General features: G+C 44.1%; 1 long non-coding RNA gene across 1 annotated transcript; it reads left to right on the top strand.

The window, feature by feature from the left end:
- Positions 1–680: 680 nt before the first annotated feature.
- LOC122922789 lies at positions 681–1,052 on the top strand. Its single transcript, XR_006387192.1, has 3 exons — positions 681–745; positions 824–901; positions 996–1,052. It is a non-coding gene; the product is annotated as an uncharacterized LOC122922789 (long non-coding RNA).
- The last annotated feature ends 20,083 nt before the right edge of the window (positions 1,053–21,135 follow it).

The raw sequence follows: 21,135 nt of genomic DNA, 5'->3' as shown, positions 1-21,135 counted from the left end.
GGTGCAAGTACATAGTGGATGCTAGGGGTGGTAGTCCTGTTGACTACCACCCCTAGCATCCACTATGTACTTCCACCTCATGCAGGGCCTATGTAGTTTTGCATAGGCAATGCATGTGGTGCAAGTACATAGTGGATGCTAGGGGTGGTAGTCCTGTTGACTACCACCCCTAGCATCCACTATGTACTTCCACCTCATGCAGGGACTATGTAGTTTTGCATAGGCAATGCATGTGGTGCAAGTACATAGTGGATGCTAGGGGTGGTAGTCCTGTTGACTACCACCCCTAGCATCCACTATGTACTTCCACCTCATGCAGGGCCTATGTAGTTTTGCATAGGCAATGCATGTGGTGCAAGTACATAGTGGATGCTAGGGGTGGTAGTCCTGTTGACTACCACCCCTAGCATCCACTATGTACTTCCACCTCATGCAGGGCCTATGTAGTTTTGCATAGGCAATGCATGTGGTGCAAGTACATAGTGGATGCTAGGGGTAGTAGTCCGAAAAAATGTTAAATTATTTTATTTTTTTCCCATGTAGTCCAAAATCGATTTTTTGGGGAAAAAGAAATAAGAAATTTGAATAGAACTTTAGAGAATGTCAAGTAAGTATTATTAGTCTTGGTTTGTTGTTAATATTTAATAATAATAATAATCAGAGTAATATTTTTTTTTCTACAGGCTCAACATCTTCAACTGATGCCGGGACCTCTCCTCCAAGACGTAGGCGGAGACATGATACGGTAACAATTTTTTTTAAAGCATTCTGCATTTACATTATGAACGCATTTCTTAATTTTTTTATTGTTTATAATTCACAGTCATCATCTGCGGAGGAGAGGCCTCGCGGCCCAGAGACCGCTGGAGAGGAGGAAGCTGGTGGTGGAGGACATGAAGCGGTAAATATTTATTTTTTATTTATTTATTTTTTTAAACACAATATTATGATTTGTATATTTAATTTTTTTTTTGTTATTGGTATTTCTATTACAGGTCGCTCCTCCCGTTGGATCCAACAGAGGTCGTCAATCGAAAGCCAGAGGAAGTCGGCGGTCGTGTTCGTGTGAGTATTTCCTAGAGGAATATTTTTAATTTTAAAACTGTTAAAAGGATTTCTGTCAACAGGTTTGGGCCTATAGAGATACGGACCTGCACGGCTAGATCGCCGCTAGCATGTTCGCAACATATGTGTCCTATAGGGCTGTGTGGTTTTAATTTATTTCAATTTATTTTTTTATAGATATAAATGAGTGTTCAAGGGCTGCACTAACCTTCCTTGTGAGCAGTGCCTTTATATTGTTCCTTCCCTGTCCTGACATCAGCTTCATGCCGAGAACAGCGCATGAGCGACACATTCAACACTCATTTACATATCTATAAAATCCTTTCTCTTATTTAATTAAAACCACACAGCCTTTTATTGGACACATATATTGAAAACATGCTAGCGGCGATCTAGCCGTGCAGGTCCTATCTCTATAGACCCAAACCTGCTTTAAACATGAGATTATAATTTTATTTTTTTTTTTTTTTTTTTAGGGTTCACGACGCTCCACCAGAACGGATGAGGAGGAATTTGGTAGTTGTATAATTGACAATGAACTCCTCATCCAGATGGTGGAAGATAGACCACCGCTCTGGGACCACACGGACCGCCGCCATGCTGACCATCATGGTACCCGGCTCCTCTGACTTGAGATATGCGAAGTCTTAGTGCCTAATTGGGACGAGCTCAATGAGAGTCAACGGGAGGAGTGCCGTAAGTATACTCTAGTATAATGCACATGTGTACTTTTCATTATAAATTGGTTTTGTGTCTGGTTGAAGTTGGTCACTCAATGCTACCTATAGTGAACATCAATAATTTTTTTATTGTTGTTGTAGCAGGTTCAAACAAATACTAAACCATTTCTGATGTCTGAAATAAATTATTATAATATTTATTTAATTTATTTTTTCTTGCGGACAGGGACTACAATCCTGGTGCGGTGGCGGTCAATGAGGGACCGCTATAAGAAGGACTACAACGAGGAGGTCAAGTGCCCGAGTGGTTCAGGAGGAAGCCAAAAGTGGCCGTACCGTTATGCGGCCGCATTAGGTTTTCTTAGGAGAACCCTACAGCTGCGAAGGTAAGCTGTAATGTTTATAATAATTATGAATACTAATCTCCAATCTATGTGTGTGGCCTAGACAGACTGTCATTTGACACTCTGTCTTGGACATTCACACATAGTTCCCTATTTGTCCATAATTTTTTTTTTCCTTTTACAGCACATCTAGCAGTACTCGGGCGCAACAAGCTCCTCGTGAAGTCCTTCCAGAGTCCGGAGCTCAAGAGGCGGTCCCCGAAGAGCCGCCCACCGCGGGTCCCTCACGTCCTACTCCAACAGCTGGTCGGGACCTCAATGTTCCCCTACCTGTGCCCTCTGGCGACGCAACAATGGCCACAATGGCACTACTTTTTGAGGCATTGATGCGTCGCCAGAGGACCGGTAGGAGCCGTCAGGCGGACTATGAGGATCTCACAAGGCTCGTTTACGAGTCCTTGATGGGATATACCAATAGGATTGCCGCTTTGGAGGAACAAGTGCGACGTCTGCAGGAGGGGGCGGTGCATACATCGCAATTGGGTCCTGTGCATCACTATTGGTATTCGTTGCTCCCCGTGATGGAACGATTTACGCCCGACCAGTTGTTTGAGGCCCGAAGACAGGTGGACAGTGTCTTGTGGCAAGTTCAGCACCGCCCCACATCCTATCCCCCATCCATGCCCTATCCCCCATCCATGCCCTATCCCCCATCACAACCTCAACAACCCCACCTTTCCTACCTCCTCATCCCCCATCCCAGCCTCCACATTCCACCGAGCACTTTTCTCACCACTTTTCTCCTTCTCCTCCTCAATATTTTCCAACTAGCAGTTTCAACACTCCTTCTACTCTGGCTCGGTCAACTCCTTCTCCCGCTCCCCCATCCAGATTGAATACTCCCTCTGTTGTGCTTGCCACAACACACACTTTTATGTCCACAGGGGCACAGGAACGAGGGGGACCAACCAGTGTTGAAACCTCCACCACCCAACCTTCTACTCCCACCACTCCCACCGGTCCTACTTACAGGCATTTGTAGCCTTTTTTTAAAAAATTTTTATTATTCTAAAAAGTTATTTATATTATTAAAAAAAATGTATTTTTAAAATAAAATAGATATTGTTTATAAATTTTATTTGTTTTGTATTTATTTAATTTTTTGGTAAAAAAATCTCACATCGCTTTTGAAGTGAACTATACTTGGTTTGCTCCGACAGCAATGGGAGATTACTTTAGTGTATGTAGGAAAGGTCTTTAAAATTGTACGATCGCCAGCGAAGCGACACAAGTATGTGTCGCTCCGCTGGCGTTGCTCAGATTACTACACCATAACAGGCCTGATAAAATCTACCTTCGCCAGTGGAGCAACACAAGTATGTGTCGCTCCTCTGGTGTCGGTCAGATACTACACCATAAAAGGACTGATGAAATCTACCTTCGCCAGTGGAGCAACACAAGTATGTGTCGTTCCGCTGGCATTGGTCAGATTACTACAACATAACAGGCCTGATAAAATCTACCTTCGCCAGTGGAGCAACACAAGTATGTGTCGCTCCTCTGGTGTCGGTCAGATACTACACCATAAAAGGACTGATGAAATCTACCTTCGCCAGTGGAGCGACACAAGTATGTGTCGCTCCTCTGGCGTCGGTCAGATTACTACACCATAACAGGCCTGATAAAATCTACCTTCGCCAGTGGAGCGACACAAGTATGTGTCGCTCCTCTGGCGTTGGTCAGATACTACACCATAACAGGACAGATGAAATCTACCTTCGCCAGTGGAGCAACACAAGTATGTGTCGCTCCTCTGGCGTCGGTCAGATTACTACACCATAACAGGCCTGATAAAATCTACCTTCGCCAGTGGAGCGACACAAGTATGTGTCGCTCCTCTGGCGTCGGTCAGATACTACACCATAACAGGGCTGATGAAATCTACCTTCGCCAGTGGAGCAACACAAGTATGTGTTGCTCCGCTGGCGTTGGTCAGATTACTACACCATAACAGGCCTGATAAAATCTACCTTCGCCAGTGGAACGACACAAGTATGTGTCGCTCCGCTGGCGTTGGTCAGATTACTACACCATAACAGGCCTGATAAAATCTACCTTCGCCAGTGTCGCTCCTCTGGCGTCGGTCAGATTACTACACCATAACAGGCCTGATAAAATCTACCTTCGCCAGTGGAGCGACACAAGTATGTGTCGCTCCTCTGGCATCGGTCAGATTACTACACACTAATTAATGATGAAATCTACCTGCGCCAGCGAAGCTACACAAAGATGTGTCGCTCCTCTAGCGATATAGAAGATTGAAATTGAGTATCAACACAATAATATATCTGCAGTGTAGCAAATCACGAATGTATTTCTCTTATATCGTGCTAAAAATAATATATTATTAAAATTTCAAATACTTTGAAAAACTATATTTATTGAAACACAAATCCAATTGAAAACTAATACAAAAAACTGTAAACCACTAAAATAAACAGAAATTAACTGTAAATCTAAAAAAAACTGAAAATGTTTAAACAAATCGGTCCTGCCAGTCCACCCTTCCTGCCTCCGAGCAAAAATAATCTGCAAAACAGTCTCTCATCCGTGATACTGCAACACTTGACCGTGGTCCAAAACTTTCAATGCTTGGCATCTCGCTGTCCTCCTGTATCTGTTCCAAATTCAGTGGTTCCTTTTTAAGGAGGTAGTTGTGTAACACAACAGCACACTTTACAACCTCATCCACCGATTCCACCTTCATATGAATTGGTTTGGTAAAAATCTGCCATTTTGCAACCAAAATTCCAAATGTACATTCAACCATTCTTCGAGCCCTGGTCAAGCGGTAGTTGTATGTCCGTTTTGTTAAATTTAATCCGCGGCTTGAATAAGGTTTCAGAAGATTTCCACACATTTGGAAGGCCTTATCACCAACCAATACAAACGGCATGGGTGGGGCTGCGGGAAATCAAATTCTCTATTATATAGACTCCTGCCCATATAAGAATTTTTAAAAACCATGGAATCGTTGGTGCGTCCATAGGCCCCCACGTCGACGGCAACAAATCGGTATTCTGCATCAGCGATAGCCATTAGAATTATTGAAAAATATTTCTTATAGTTGTAAAACTCAGATCCGGATCCTTGGGGCTTGATTATTCTTATATGTTTCCCGTCTACTGCACCTATGCAGTTGGGAAACTGACAAATATCCCAATATTTTTCAGCAATTTCGGTCCAATGCTGTCTAGTTGGATGTGGAATAAATTCCTCATGAAGTTGATCCCACAAAACACGGCATGTCTCCTTCACAATAATGGAAACAGTCGATATGCCAAGGCGAAATTGGAAATGGAGTGAGCTAAAACTTTCTCCACTTGCAAGAAACCTATGAAAAAAAAAAGATTTTTATTTTAGAAAAAATTATAATATATATCATTCAAGATACAATTCTATGGGACGTTTTTTTAATCAAGATTTTTTATGTAGACAATAATAATGTAAAAAAAAGGAGAAAGGTTTCTTCTCCATGGTGACCGATATTTATCACAGTTCATTTGACATTGTTTGACCATTATTTTGATTTAAGCATAATTAAAAATAATAATGCTGATCATCACTTGTGGCCTATACACTTTCTACAATGATCACAGGAAATAAAAATTTAAATTAATTTACTTTTACACTACCAATGAGCAGCTTTAAAAAATTAGAATTCGTACTATATATAATATTTATCTACTTTACCTTATGGTCAACAACAGGCGTTCTGCTGGGGAAACACAGCGGCGGAAAGTGGTGTCTTGCCTTTGAATGTGTGGTGACACCCGTTGTAAGAGATCGTCAAAACTTTCTACTGTCATCCGTAAGTAATTAACAAATTTGTCTGGATAATTCCTCAATTCGGGAAACAAAGTTTCAAAAACTCCCCTTCTTATTCTTGCAGATGTTATTGGATGCACCCAATAGCGACGCTTTCTACGCTGTCTGTCTCGAAGACGTCTTCTCCAGCGCGAAACCAGAATTAGAGCCTGAAATCCAAAACTAATATGGTCTGGCATCATCTTTACACTCTGCAGAAGGAACTTCTGAGTGGTAAGTGACCTTCGGTTTTCTTTTATAGCCACTTGTAGTATTTGCTTAACAGATTGCATCTTTTTATCTCTGAAATTTGAATAACGGATCCGTCCTTCCGTTTACAAACGGAAGGAAACGGAACAGACGGATCCGCTATTACGACGGATCCGGCGAAAAGTGTATGTCGGATGCAACGGAATGACGGATCCGGCATAAAATACTATTGCCGGAACGACGGATCCGTTGCATGAAAAATATCCGTTAATGTTGATTTTGACGGATCCGGCAGGTAATTCCGGCGACGGAACTGCTTGCCGGATCACTCTGCCGCAAGTGTGAAAGTAGCCTTAGTCGGATCTTTAGATTCTTTTAACCTGTGACTCATTTGATTCTTAGACTTCCTCCTGTACAGTGTGTGACTCAGACTCAGAGCTGCTAGTGCTTGCCTCAGCTCTGATTGGTTGGTGGGCGGGGAGGGGAGGGGCTGGCAGAAGCAGCTTCCACTCTAGGATCAGATTACACTCCTCCCGAGTCCCTCCCTGCTTCCAGCATGAGCGGCTATGCTATTGTGCGCTGTGTGACTCACTGACGCAGACTGAGCGGCTTCACACGGATCAGCTCAGTCAGGTGAATCGACTCCTCCAGTTCAGTGAACTGAATCGATTCAAATGAACGATTCGTTCATGAACCGGACATCACTAGTAAAGTGGCCTGCCTGCTGCCCAGACTGGCCTGCCCCCTGAGGCTGGAGCCTCCCCAGCCTCTGTGTCGGCCCGGCCCTGCCACTGAGCACCACCTAGCCATACCAACCCATCATATTGTTGATGTCCTCACTGGCCATATTGTGTAATGCTGACCATGTTCTTCTATTTTTTTGCTTCACCAGATATTACATATTTAAAAAGGTTTATCTCTCTGTTTCCAACTACAGGAGAATTCAAAGAAAATTGTTTCCGAATGGCACCTGACTGCAGTCTGACTAAGACAGATATATGATACTGTCAATTCCAATCACTGGAGATGTGAGAAAGCCTTGTGCACTTTCCTATGCATCAGGTGGAATTGTGAGGGGCTGAAATCTTTTTGCCGGGAGCAGAAGAAGTGTGGAAAAGTTCAAGGGGTATGAATACTCCACAAATCTGGCCTTTATGATAGATTAGCAAGAGGAATTTTTTAAAGAAAGTCATAAGAAGTCCTATTTGCAGTTTGCCACAAGCCATGTAGGGGAAACAGCAAACAGCTGGAAGAAGATGCTCTGGTCAGATGAGACCAAAATGGAAAATGTTATGGGTGTAATTTATTAAGATCGGCTTTTAAGACGCCAGTCTTAATTGCCCCTATATCTGACGGTGTATCCGTTGAAGTTACAAAGAGGCGCCGGCCTCTAGATAACTCTGACGCATCCAGTGCCAGTCTAAATGTAAGCCAAGTTCCTTGTTCAAGGGCTATGAGTACTTTTTCAAGGCACTGTATCTGACCATGAACCTTTCATTAGTATTACACATCTTAAAATAAGCTATATGGCACAGCTCCTGTCCTACCTTTCCTCTTTACCTTGACCTCCACTATTCTTTTCTTTAGCTCTTTTTTTTTTTTTTTTTTTTTTTATTAAGATTAACTGCCTCTCCTAGACATAGATGTTGGGTGATACTGTGTATGACTTATGATATATTCTAGCTGATATCATATAGTAAATCATTGGAGAATACTACAACTATAGATATTGCATTACTTACACCCTTATAATGTTATATTTTCTTCATCTCCTTATAAAACAGTGCCACCACCGTTTCCCATTGAAATTTGGATCGGAAAATAACAGGAAGGATGAAGATGGTGTCATACTGGCCTCCATTCAATTCTGGGAATGTAGGTTCCACATGAATGCGGAGCCCACACTATATCATACCTCTTTTGGTGCCACAATTACCTCCATTAAATTCAAGGAATGAAAGTTCTACATGCAAGCTGAGCCAAGATATACTGTACCTCTTTTGGTGCCTCAATAGCCTCCATTAAATGCAGGGAGAGCAGGCTATAGCATTATACTTGCACTAATTAATTAAAATCAGCTTCTGGGACAGGCAGGATAGTTAGGAGTGCATGATCAATGAAATCAGCCTCCTGCAAGGCATCTCTATAGGACAGGAACATACACTAAATACTACTTCCACTGGTGCAATACTGGCCTCCATTAAATTCAGGGAATGCAGGTTCCCCATGCAGGCTGAGCCCATACTATATTATACTTCCCTTGGTGCCAAAATAACCTCCATTAAATTCAGGGAATGTAGGTTCCATATGCGTGCTGAGCCCACACTATATTATACTATTCCTCCCTTGGTGCCACAATGGCTTCCATTAAATTAATGGAATGCAGGTTCTATATGCATGCTGAGCCCACACTATACTATACCTCCCTTTGTGCCACAATGGCCTCCATTAAATTCAAGGAATGTAGGTTCCTGTCTGTCCCATTGGCTAATTTTAATTAGTGCAAGTATAAAATTGTAGCCTGGTAATCCTGCATTTATTGGATGCCATTTGGCATCAGGAGAGGTAAAATGCAGAGTATGCTCAACATGTGCGTGGAGCCTGGATTTCCTGAATTTAATGGGGACTAGTGATGAGCGGCAGGGGTCATATTCGAATTTGTGATATTTAGCAAATATTTTTTAGAATATTCGTCATATATTTGTAAATTCGTATATTCGTTATATTCTGCATTCTTTTTTTTTTTTTACGCAAAAATCGGCAAGGTAATGATCATCTAATATGCAAATATTGTGCGCTTAATATAGCCATGGGTCAAAAACTAATATATAGCACTATAGGATATAGTGCTATATATTCATTTTTAGAATATTCGTCATTTTTCCCATCTGAACACATGATTCCTCCCTGCTTCTTTGTTTGTGGGCCAGTGAGTCATTGGCCCACAAGCAACTTAGGCAGGGAGAAATAATGACTTCAGATGGAAGAAAATGCTGAATACTCGATATAACTAATATATAGCACTATATTCTAAATATTAGTGAATTCTCAAAGTGCCAATATTTACGATAAAAATTTGCTTTTTGAATATTCGTGCTCAACACTAATGGGGACCAGTGGAGGTAGTATTTAGTGTAGGTTCCTGTCCTAAAGAGATCGCTTTTCCGTTGGCGGAAAGGCACAAATAATTTTGCACAAGGGATATTTGCCAAGAATCTTATATTTATAACGTAGCATTAGCATTAGTAATTTTTTTTAGACTAAGTATGGCATGATTGGATTTACTTTATTATTTGTGTTTGTAGAGTGCTGTTGTATTGTTTGTTTTTACTTATAACTTTAAATTTTTCTACATTGAACCTCATTTACCAAGTGGATGCCCAATCATTCAGAGTATCCAAGTCAGTTTGTAGTTTTTGGACATCTTCCTTAGACTGCAGACTGCACAGTACTGCACAGTTTGGTTTGGTGTCAGCTGCAAAAATAGTAACAGTGCTATTAATTCCATCCTCCACATCATTAATCAATAAGTTAAGTAATAGGGGACCCAGCACTGAACATTGCTGTACACCACTTAACCCACATTTAGAAAAGAAATCATTGACCAAAATTTCTATGGAAATTGTCCTTCAGCCAGTTTTCAATCCAATTGAAAACTATGTATACTTTCTAAGCCTATAGACATTTTTATCTATTAAATGTCTAAGAGGGACAGTATCAAACACCTTTGCAAAATGCAAGAACACTACTTTCACAGCCACTCACTCATTAAAACAAATCAGGTTAGTCTGACAAATTATGTCCTTGGTAAACCCATACTGCTTATCACTTATGATATTATTAACAGTCACATACTCCTATACATAATCCTTTAAGAGTCCTTCAAACATTTTTTCCACAACAGAAGTTTAACTTACTGGTTTATACCTGTGGAGGCACCACATTTGCCTTGCACCAGGCAATTGGCACTATACGGTTCCCTAGAGAATCTCTACACATTGTGAACAGGGGCACAGCAATAACTGAACTGAGTTCTTTAAGAACGTTTAGATGTAAAAATCTTGACCTGGAGCCTTGTTCACAATTACTTTATTTAACTTAGCTTAGACTATATCTATAGTTAGCCAGTTGAGTATATTACTGAATGTACTAACTGCCCTGGCACCACCAAAATCAGCTCATTTTGTTTCTTTTGTATTTACATGCACATTGTATTGTTGCCAATTTTATTCAAATCTTGTTCATAACAAGCCACTGTTTCTTCTGACAACCCTTTTGTGTATATAAATATGGGCAGGAATATTCCCCTATTAAAAGACCAATAAACCATTAACCCCTTGAGGACCTGGCTCATTTTCGCCTTAAGGAGCAAGTCCTTTTTTGCAAATCTGACCAGTGTCACTTTATGTGTAAATAACTTTAAAACGCTTTTACTTATTCAGACCATTCTGAGATTGTTTTTTCATCGCATATTGTACTTTATGACACTGGTAAAATTGAGAAAAAAAAAAAATTATTTAAAAAAAATCCAAATTTATCCCAAAAATTGAAAAATTAGCTAATTTCCAAATTTCAATTTTTTCTACTTCTATAATACATAGTAATACCCCCAAAAATAGTTATTAATTTGCATTCCCCATATGTCTGCTTCATGTTTGGATCATTTTGTGAATGACATTTTATTTTTTGGGGACGTTCGAAGGCTTAGAAGTAGAGATGAGAGAACCCGAAGTTCGGGTTCGTACCGAATTTTGGGGTGTCCGTGACACGGACCCGAACATTTTCGTAAAAGTCCGGGTTCATCGCTTTCTCAGCGCTTTTTGAAAGGCTGCAAAGCAGCCAATCAACAAGCGTCATACTACTTGCCCCAAGAGGCCGTCACAGCCATGCCTACTATTGGCATGGCTGTGATTGGCCAGTGCAGCATGTGACCCAGCCTCTATTTAAGCTGAAGTCACGTAGCGCTGCTCTGATCAGTGTAGGGAGAGGTTGCAGCTGCGATGTTAGGGCGAGATTAGGCAGTGATTAACTCATCCAAAAGACTTCATTCAGTGATCGATCTGCAGCTGTGGATCATTGAACTGCTGCTATTCAACTGCTCACTGTTTTTAGGCTGCCCAGAGCGTTTTTCATTCACTTTAATCTGGGGTGATCGGCGGCCATTATGTGTCTTTTGGTGCGCCAGCACAAGCTGCCACCAAGTGCATTTAACCCTCAATAGTGTGGTTGTTTTTTGGCTAAATGCTACATCAGGGTCAAGCTGTCACACCAAGTGCATTTAACCATCAATAGTGTGGTTATTTCTTGGCCATATACTACATCAGGGGCAAGCTGTCACCAAGTGCATTTAACCCTCAATAGTGTGGTTGTTTTTTGGCTAAATCCTACATCAGAATCAAGCTGTCACACCAAGTGCATTTAACCATCAATAGTGTGGTAATTTTTTGGCCATATACTACATCAGGGGCAAGCTGAGCCTGTCACCAAGTGCATTTAACCCTCAATAGTGTGGTTGGTCAAGCTGTCACACCAAGTGCATTTAACCATCAATAGTGTGGTTATTTTTTGGCCATATACTACATCAGGGGCAAGCTATGCAAGTCACCAAGTGCATTTAACCCTCAATAATGTGATTGGTCAAGCTGTCACACCAAGTGCATTTAACCATCAATAGTGTGGTTATTTTTTGGCCATATACTACATCAGGAGCAAGCTGAGCCTGTCACCAAGTGCACTTAACCCTCAATAGTGTGGTTGGTCAAGCTGTCACACCAAGTGCATTTAACCATCAATAGTGTGGTTATTTTTTGGCCATATCCCAGTCTAATTCTGTCTGTAAACCTATACCTGTCACCCAGCGCCTAAATAATAGGCCTCAAATTTATAGTCTGCTAAATCTGTGGTTATTGCTGTGGCTGGGCAAGTTATTTAGTGTCCCTCAAAGCACAGTTTTTGTTCTGGGTTGAAATACAATTCCCAATTTAGCAATTCTCTAAATTAGTGGTTTCTGCTGTATCAGGCCTACTTTAAATTTATCCCTAAAAGGGTATATTAGATTCAAGGTGCTGATAGGGTCATTCTCAATTTCTTCACACACACGCTACTGTGCATATCCCAGTCTAATTCTGTCTGTAAACGTATACCTGTCACCCAGCGCCTAAATAATAGGCCTGAAATTTATAGTCAGCTAAATCTGTGGTTACTGCTGTGCCTGTATTAGTGTAATACGGTACCTAAATAGATAGCCAGATAGTGTTAGGTGTCTGTAAAAAAAAGGCCTGAATTTGAATGAAATACATTGGGCCAAATAATATTTTTGTTGTTGTGGTGAACGATAACAATGAGGAAAACATCTAGTAAAGGACGCGGACATGGTCGTGGTGGTGTTAGTGGACCCTCTGGTGCTGGGAGAGGACGTGGCCATTCTGCCACAGCCACACGTCCTAGTGTACCAACTACCTCAGGTCCCAGTAGCCGTCAGAATTTACAGCGATATTTGGTGGGGCCCGATGCCGTTCTAAGGATGGTAAGGCCTGAGCAGGTAAAGGCATTAGTCAATTGGGTGGCCGACAGTGGATCCAGCATGTTCACATTATCTCCCACCCAGCAGAAAGCGCACAGATGGCGCCTGAAAACCAAGCCCATCAGTCTGTCACATCACCCCCATGCATACCAGGGAAACTGTCTGAGCCTCAAGTTATGCAGCAGTCTCTTATGCTGTTTGAAGACTCCGCTGGCAGGGTTTCCCAAGGGCATCCACCTAGCCCTTCCCCAGCGGTGGAAGACATAGAATGCACTGACGCACAACCACTTATGTTTCCTGATGATGAGGACATGGGAATACCACCTCAGCACGTCTCTGATGATGACGAAACACAGGTGCCAACTGCTGCGTCTTTCTGCAGTGTGCAGACTGAACAGGAGGTCAGGGATCAAGACTGGGTGGAAGACGATGCAGGGGACGATGAGGTCCTAGACCCCACATGGAATGAAGGTCGTGCCACTGACTTTCACAGTTCGGAGGAAGAGGCAGTGGTGAGACCGAGCCAACAGCGTAGCAAAAGAGGGAGCAGTGGGCAAAAGCAGAACACCCGCCGCCAAGAGACTCCGCCTGCTACTGACCGCCGCCATCTGGGACCGAGCACCCCAAAGGCAGCTTCAAGGAGTTCCCTGGCATGGCACTTCTTCAAACAATGTGCTGACGACAAGACCCGAGTGGTTTGCACGCTGTGCCACCAGAGCCTGAAGCGAGGCATTAACGTTCTGAACCTTAGCACAACCTGCATGACCAGGCACCTGCATGCAAAGCATGAACTGCAGTGGAGTAAACACCTTAAAAACAAGGAAGTCACTCAGGCTCCCCCTGCTACCTCTTCTGCTGCTGCCGCCTCGGCCTCTTCTAGTGCTGCCGCCTCAGCCTCTTCCTCCACCTCTGGAGGAACGTTGGCACCTGCCGCCCAGCAAACAGGGGATGTACCACCAACACCACCACCTCCGTCACCAAGCATCTCAACCATGTCTCACGGCAGCGTTCAGCTCTCCATCTCACAAACATTTGAGAGAAATCGTAAATTCCCACCTAGCCACCCTCGATCCCTGACCCTGAATGCCAGCATTTCTAAACTACTGGCCTATGAAATGCTGTCATTTAGGCTGGTGGACACAGACAGCTTCAAACAGCTCATGTCGCTTGCTGTCCCACAGTATGTTGTTCCCAGCCGGCACTACTTCTCCAAGAGAGCCGTGCCTTCCCTGCACAACCAAGTATCCGATAAAATCAAGTGTGCACTGCGCAACGCCATCTGTGGCAAGGTCCACCTAACCACAGATACGTGGACCAGTAAGCACGGCCAGGGACGCTATATCTCCCTAACTGCACACTGGGTAAATGTTGTGGCGGCTGGGCCCCAGGCGGAGAGCTGTTTGGCGCACGTACTTCCGCCGCCAAGGATCGCAGGGCAACATTCTTTGCCTCCTGTTGCCACCTCCTCCTACTCAGCTTCCTCCTCCTCTTCTTCCACCTGCTCATCCAGTCAGCCACACACCTTCACCACCAACTTCAGCACAGCCCGGGGTAAACGTCAGCAGGCCATTCTGAAACTCATATGTTTGGGGGACAGGCCCCACACCGCACAGAAGTTGTGGCAGGGTATAGAACAACAGACCGACAAGTGGTTGCTGTCGGTGAGCCTCAAGCCCGGCCTGGTGGTGTGCGATAATGGGCGAAATCTCGTTGCAGCTCTGGGACTAGCCGGTTTGACGCACATCCCTTGCTTGGCGCATGTGCTGAATTTGGTGGTGCAGAAGTTCATTTACAACTACCCCGACATGTCAGAGCTGCTGCATAAAGTGCGGGCCGTCTGTTCGCGCTTCCGGCGTTCACATCCTGCCGCTGCTCGCCTATCTGCGCTACAGCGTAACTTCGTCCTTCCCGCTCACCGCCTCATATGCGACGTGCCCACCAGGTGGAACTCCACCTTACACATGCTGGACAGACTGTGCGAGCAGCAGCAGGCCATAGTGGACGGGTCAGTCGCACTGCGGAACAGCACCACTTCACCACCAATGACTGGGCCTCCATGGGAGACCTGTGTGCCCTGTTGCGCTGTTTCGAGTACTCCACTAACATGGCCAGTGGCGATGACGCCGTTATTAGCGTTACAATACCACTTCTATGTCTCCTTGAGAAAACACTTAGGGCGATGATGGAAGAGGAGGTGGCCCAGGAGGAGGAGAAGGAGGAAGAGGGGTTATTTTTAGCACTTTCAGGCCAGTCTCTTCAAAGTGACTCAGAGGGAGGTTTTTTGCAACAACAGAGGCCAGGTACAAATGTGGCCAGCCAGGGCCCACTACTGGAGGACGAGGATGAGGAGGAGGTGGAGGAGGATGAGAATGAAGCATGGTCACAGCGGGGTGGCACCCAATGCAGCTCGGGCCCATCACTGGTGCGTGGCTGGGGGGAAACGCAGGATGATGATGATAAGCCTCCCACAGAGGACAGCTTGTCCTTACCCCTGGGCAGCCTGGCACACATGAGCGACTACATGCTGCAGTGCCTGCGCAACGACAGCAGAGTTGCCAACATTTTAACGTGTGCGGACTACTGGGTTGCCACCCTGCTGGATCCACGGTACAAAGACAATGTGCCCACCTTACTTCCTGCACTGGAGCGTGATAGGAAGATGCGCGAGTACAAGCGCACGTTGGTAGACGCGCTACTGAGAGCATTCCCAAATGTTACAGGGGAACAAGTGGAAGCCCAAGGCCAAGGCAGAGGAGGAGCAAGAGGTCACCAAGGCAGCTGTGTCACGGCCAGCTCCTCTGAGGGCAGGGTTAGCATGGCAGAGATGTGGAAAAGTTTTGTCAACACGCCACAGCTAACTGAACCACCACCTGATACGCAACGTGTTAGCAGGAGGCAACATTTCACTAACATGGTGGAACAGTACGTGTGCACACCCCTCCACGTACTGACTGATGGTTCGGCCCCATTCAACTTCTGGGTCTCTAAATTGTCCACGTGGCCAGAGCTAGCCTTTTATGCCTTGGAGGTGCTGGCCTGCCCGGCGGCCAGCGTTTTGTCTGAACGTGTATTCAGCACGGCAGGGGGCGTCATTACAGACAAACGCAGCCGCCTGTCTACAGCCAATGTGGACAAGCTGACGTTCATAAAAATGAATCAGGCATGGATCCCACAGGACCTGTCCATCCCTTGTGCAGATTAGACATTAACTACCTCCCCTTAACCATATATTATTGTACTCCAGGGCACTTCCTCATTCAATCCTATTTTTATTTTCATTTTACCATTATATTGCGAGGCAACCCAAGGTTGAATGAACCTCTCCTCTGTCTGGGTGCCGGGGCCTAAATATATGACAATGGACTATTCCAATGTTGGGTGACGTGAAGCATGATTCTCTGCTATGACATGCAGATTGATTCTCTGCTGACATGAAGCCAGATTCTCTGTTACGGGACCTCTCTCCTCTGCCTGGGTGCCTGGACCTAAATATCTGACAATGGACTGTTACAGTGATGGCTGATGTGAAGCCTGATTCTCTGCTATGACATGCAGACTGATTCTCTGCTGACATGAAGCCAGAATCTCTGTTATGGGACCTCTCTCCTCTGCCTGGGTGCCTGGGCCTAAATATCTGACAATGGACTGTTACAGTGGTGGCTGACGTGAAGCCTGATTCTCTGCTATGACATGCAGACTGATTCTCTGCTGACATGAAGCCAGAATCTCTGTTACTGGACCTCTCTCCTCTGCCTGGGTGCCTGGGCCTAAATATATGATATTGGACTGTTACAGTGGTGTGTGACGTGAAGCCTGATTCTCTGCTATGACATGCAGACTGATTCTCTGCTGACATGAAGCCAGATTCTCTGTTATGGGACCTCTCTCCTCTGCCTGGGTGCCTGGGCCTAAATATATATGACAATGGACTGTTACAGTGGTGTGTGACGTGAAGCCTGATTCTCTGCTATGACATGCAGACTGATTCTCTGCTGACATGAAGCCAGATTCTCTGTTATGGGACCTCTCTCCTCTGCCTGGGTTCCTAGGCCTAAATATCTGACAATGGACTGTTACAGTGGTTGCTGACGTGAAGCCTGATTCTCTGCTATGACATGAAGACTGATTCTCTGCTGACATGAAGCCAGATTCTCTGTTATGGGACCTCTCTTCTCTGCCTGGGTGCCTGGCCCTAAATATATGACAATGGACTGTTACAGTGGTGGGTGACGTGAAGCCTGATTCTCTGCTATGACATGCAAACTGATTCTCTGCTGACATGAAGCCAGAATCTCTGTTATGGGACCTCTCTCCTCTGCCTGGGTGCCTGGGCCTAAATATATGACAATGGACTGTTACAGTGGTGTGTGACGTGAAGCCTGATTCTCTGCCTTGACATGCAGACTGATTCTCTGCTGACATGAAGCCAGATTCTCTGTTAAGGGACCTCTCTCCTCTGCCTGGGTGCCTGGGACTAAATATCTGACAATGGACTGTTACAATGGTGGGTGACGTGAAGCCAGATTCTCTTCTATGGGACCTCTCTCCAATTGATATTGCTTAATTTTTATTTATTTTATTTTTATTTTTATTCATTTCTCTATCCACATTTGTTTGCAGGGGATTTACCTACATGTTGCTGCCTTTTGCAGCCCTCTACCTCTTTCCTGAGCTGTTTTACAGCCTTTTTAGTGCCGAAAATTTCAGGTTTGACTTCAATGGGGTTCGGGTTCGGGACGAAGTTCGGGTCGGGTTCGGATCCCGAACCCGAACATTTCCGGGAAGTTCGGCCGAACTTCTTGAACCCGAACATCCAGGTGTTTGCTCAACTCTACTTAGAAGTTTAGAAGCAAATCTTGAATTTTTTCAGAAAATTTCTAAAACCCACTTTTTCAGGGCCAGTTCAGGTCTGAAGTCACTTTGTGAGGCTTACATCATAGAAACAACCCAAAAATTACCCCATTTTGAATTAATGGAAAATGGAGAGGAAATTTCTGAATTTCACTATTTTAGCAGATTTTCCATTTTAATCATTTTTTTCCACTAAAAAACAGCCAAACAAAACTCAATATTAATTGCACTGATTCTGTAGTTTACAGAAAAACACCCCATATGTAATCATAAACTGCTGTACGGGCACATGACATTGCGCAGAAGGAAAGGAACGCCCTATGGCTTTTGGAAAGCAGATTTCACTGGGATAATTTTAAGCTGCCATGCCACATTTGAAGACCCCCTGATGCACCCCTAGAGTAGAAACTCCAAAAAAGTGACCCCATTTTAGAAACTACACCCCTTAAGGTATTCAAAACTGATTTTACCAACTTTGTTAACCCTTTAGGTGTTCCACAAGAATTAATGGAAAATAGAGATAAAATTTAAAAATTTCACTATTTTGGCAGATTTTTCATTTGAATCAATTTTTTCCAGTTACAAAGCAAGGGTTAACAGCCAAACAAAACTCAATATTTATGGCCCTGATTCTGTAGTTTACAGAAACACCCCATATGTGGTCGTAAACTGCTGTACGGGCACACAGCAGGGCGCAGAAGGAAAATGTATTTAGTGTCATTAGTCTATGGGTTCACATACTTTTTCCACCTGCACTGTGAATGTTTACATGGTGTGTTCATTAAAAACATGATAACATTTAATTATTTGTGTGTTATTAGTTATTAGATTGTCTATTGTTGTGACTTAGATGAAGATCAGATAACATTTTATGACCAATTTGTGCAGAAATCCATATCATTCCAAAGGGTTCACATACTTTTTCTTGCAACTGTAGCTGTTTTAGCACCGTTTTATTTTTTATTTACAACATTCATCTGACAGGTTAGATCATGTGGTATTTTTATAGAGCAGGTTGTCAAGGACGCAACAATACCAAATATGACTACTTTTTTGGGTTGTTTGTTTCAGTTTTACATAACAAAGCATTAAAAAAAAAAGACTCTTTAGTGTCTCCAGATTCTGAAAGCCATAGTTGTATTTATTTTTTTGGGTGACTGTCTTGTGTAGGGGCTCATTTTTTTGGGCATGAGATGACGGTTTGATTGGCACTATTTTGGGGGTGCGTATCACTTTTTAAAATCGCTTGGTATTACACTTTTGGTGATGTAAGGTGACAAAAATTTGTGGTTTTTTTGCACCATTTTTATTTTTTTATTTTTACGGTATTCACCTGAGGGGTTAGATCATGAGATATTTTTATAGAGCAGGTTCTTACAGACACGGCAATACCTAATATGTCTGCTTTTTTAATTTATGTAAGTTTTACACAATTATTTCATTTTTGAAACAAAAAAAAATATTTTATTGTCTCCATAGTTTTTTCAGTTTTTGGGCGATTATCTTGGGTAGGGTAAGATTTTTGCGGGATGAGATGACGGTTTGATTGGCACTATTTTGGGGTGCTGTAATGACCGGCAACACACACAGGGAGGAAAACAGGGAAAGCCCTGCACAAGGGAGAGGGAAAGGTGGTGACCCCTAACTCACCTTGCAGCTGGTACCTGCCTGCCCTGTCGTCCCTAGACGGGTTCCTCACCCGTGCGGCGATCACGTGCCTAAACCCTGGCTTTCCCTGAAATGAGCCCTAGATAATGAACGGGCCGGTGGGATCGCGAGTCCTCACCACTGCACTAAGAGGGAAACACCAGGGAGAGGACAGACAAACACAGACACAAACAAACACCCAGGTGGACGGCAACAATTGTCCACAAAGGTCAAACAGGGATCCGGAGGGTAGCGTTCTAAGGCAACACTCAGAGAACGCAGCAACACAGCTCCAGTGGGTCAGAATAGATGTCCAGGCAGGAAGCTCTATATCTGGCAACCAGAGAAGTGTGAGAGGGGAATATAAGGAGGATTGGGAGTGCTGGACAAGGAACAGCTGAGAGAAGGAGCTACGGATCCCTGAGTGAGCCAAAAGGGTTTGTAAAGCAAACCCAGAAAGCTACAATAAGGAAACTTCCCTATCTGACATAGAGCGTGCAGCCAACCGCTGCGACCTCCTGACCCCGGGTACAACGGAGTCAGGCGTGGCTCTTGACACCCTCGTGACAGTACCCCCCTCTCTACGAGGGGCCTCCGGACACTCAGGACCAGGTCTCTCAGGATGAGAGGCATGAAAAATCCGGACTAGCCTGTCGGCGTTTACCTCAGACGCAGGAACCCACATTCTTTCCTCGGGACCGTAACCTCTCCAGTGCACCAGATATTGGAGAGAGCGGCGGACCCGACGAGAATTAACAATTTTGGATATCTGAAATTCCAAACTACCATCCACGACAACAGGAGGGGGTGGCAGCGGTGACGGTTCTAGAGGTGGAACATATTTTTTGAGTAACGACTTATGAAAGACATTATGGATTTTAAAAGTCTGAGGTAACTCCAGGCGAAAAGCCACGGGGTTGATGATGGCTACAATCTTGTAAGGACCAATAAACCTAGGACCCAGTTTCCAAGAGGGAACCTTCAACTTGATATTCCTTGTAGACAACCACACATAGTCATTCACTCCTAGGTCCGGACCTGGCGACCGTCTCTTATCAGCCATGCATTTGTATTTACCTCCCATATTTTTCAAGTTAGCTTGCACCTTCTGCCATACTGATGAAAGAGATGACGAAAACCGTTCCTCTTCGGGAACCCCAGAAGACCCCCCCTCTTTGAAAGTACAGAATTGGGGATGAAAACCATATGCACCAAGAAAAGGTGACTTGCCAGTGGATTCCTGACGGCGATTATTTATGGCAAACTCAGCTAACGGTAAATATGACGACCACAACTCTTGGTTTTCAGACACAAAACATCTTAGATATGTCTCCAGGTTTTGGTTGATACGCTCAGTCTGTCCATTCGACTGAGGATGGAAAGCTGAGGAAAAGGACAAGTGAACCCCTAAACGGGAACAAAAAGCTTTCCAAAATTTAGAAATAAACTGGGTTCCCCGATCCGAAACAACATCGGAGGGGACCCCGTGAAGCTTCACGATCTCACTGACGAATACCTGAGCAAGAGTTTTAGCATTAGGTAGTGCGGGTAACGCAATAAAGTGTGCCATTTTGCTAAACCTGTCCACTACTACCAAAATCACTGTTTTACCCGCAGACAAAGGTAAGTCAGTGATAAAATCCATAGACAGATGTGTCCATGGTCTATTGGGAATGACGAGTGGTAATAGAGACCCTGCAGGACGTGTATGTGAAACTTTTGCGCGCGCACAGGTAGAACAAGAAGACACAAAATCCAATACATCCTGACGCAACCTTGGCCACCAAAAACGACGAGACAATAGCTCTAAGGTTGCTTTACTACCCGGGTGCCCAGCAAGTGCCGAATTATGATGTTCCTTTAATAATTCGAGACGTAGGTTCAACGGTACAAACAACTTCTCTGAAGGGCAAGAGACCGGGGCGTCCCCCTGGGCCTCTAACACCTT

The sequence above is a fragment of the Bufo gargarizans genome, unplaced genomic scaffold (assembly GCF_014858855.1).
Source record: "Bufo gargarizans isolate SCDJY-AF-19 unplaced genomic scaffold, ASM1485885v1 fragScaff_scaffold_703_pilon:::fragment_4:::debris, whole genome shotgun sequence".
NCBI lineage: Eukaryota > Metazoa > Chordata > Amphibia > Anura > Bufonidae > Bufo > Bufo gargarizans.
This window is presented reverse-complemented; position numbering and strand designations above follow the sequence as displayed.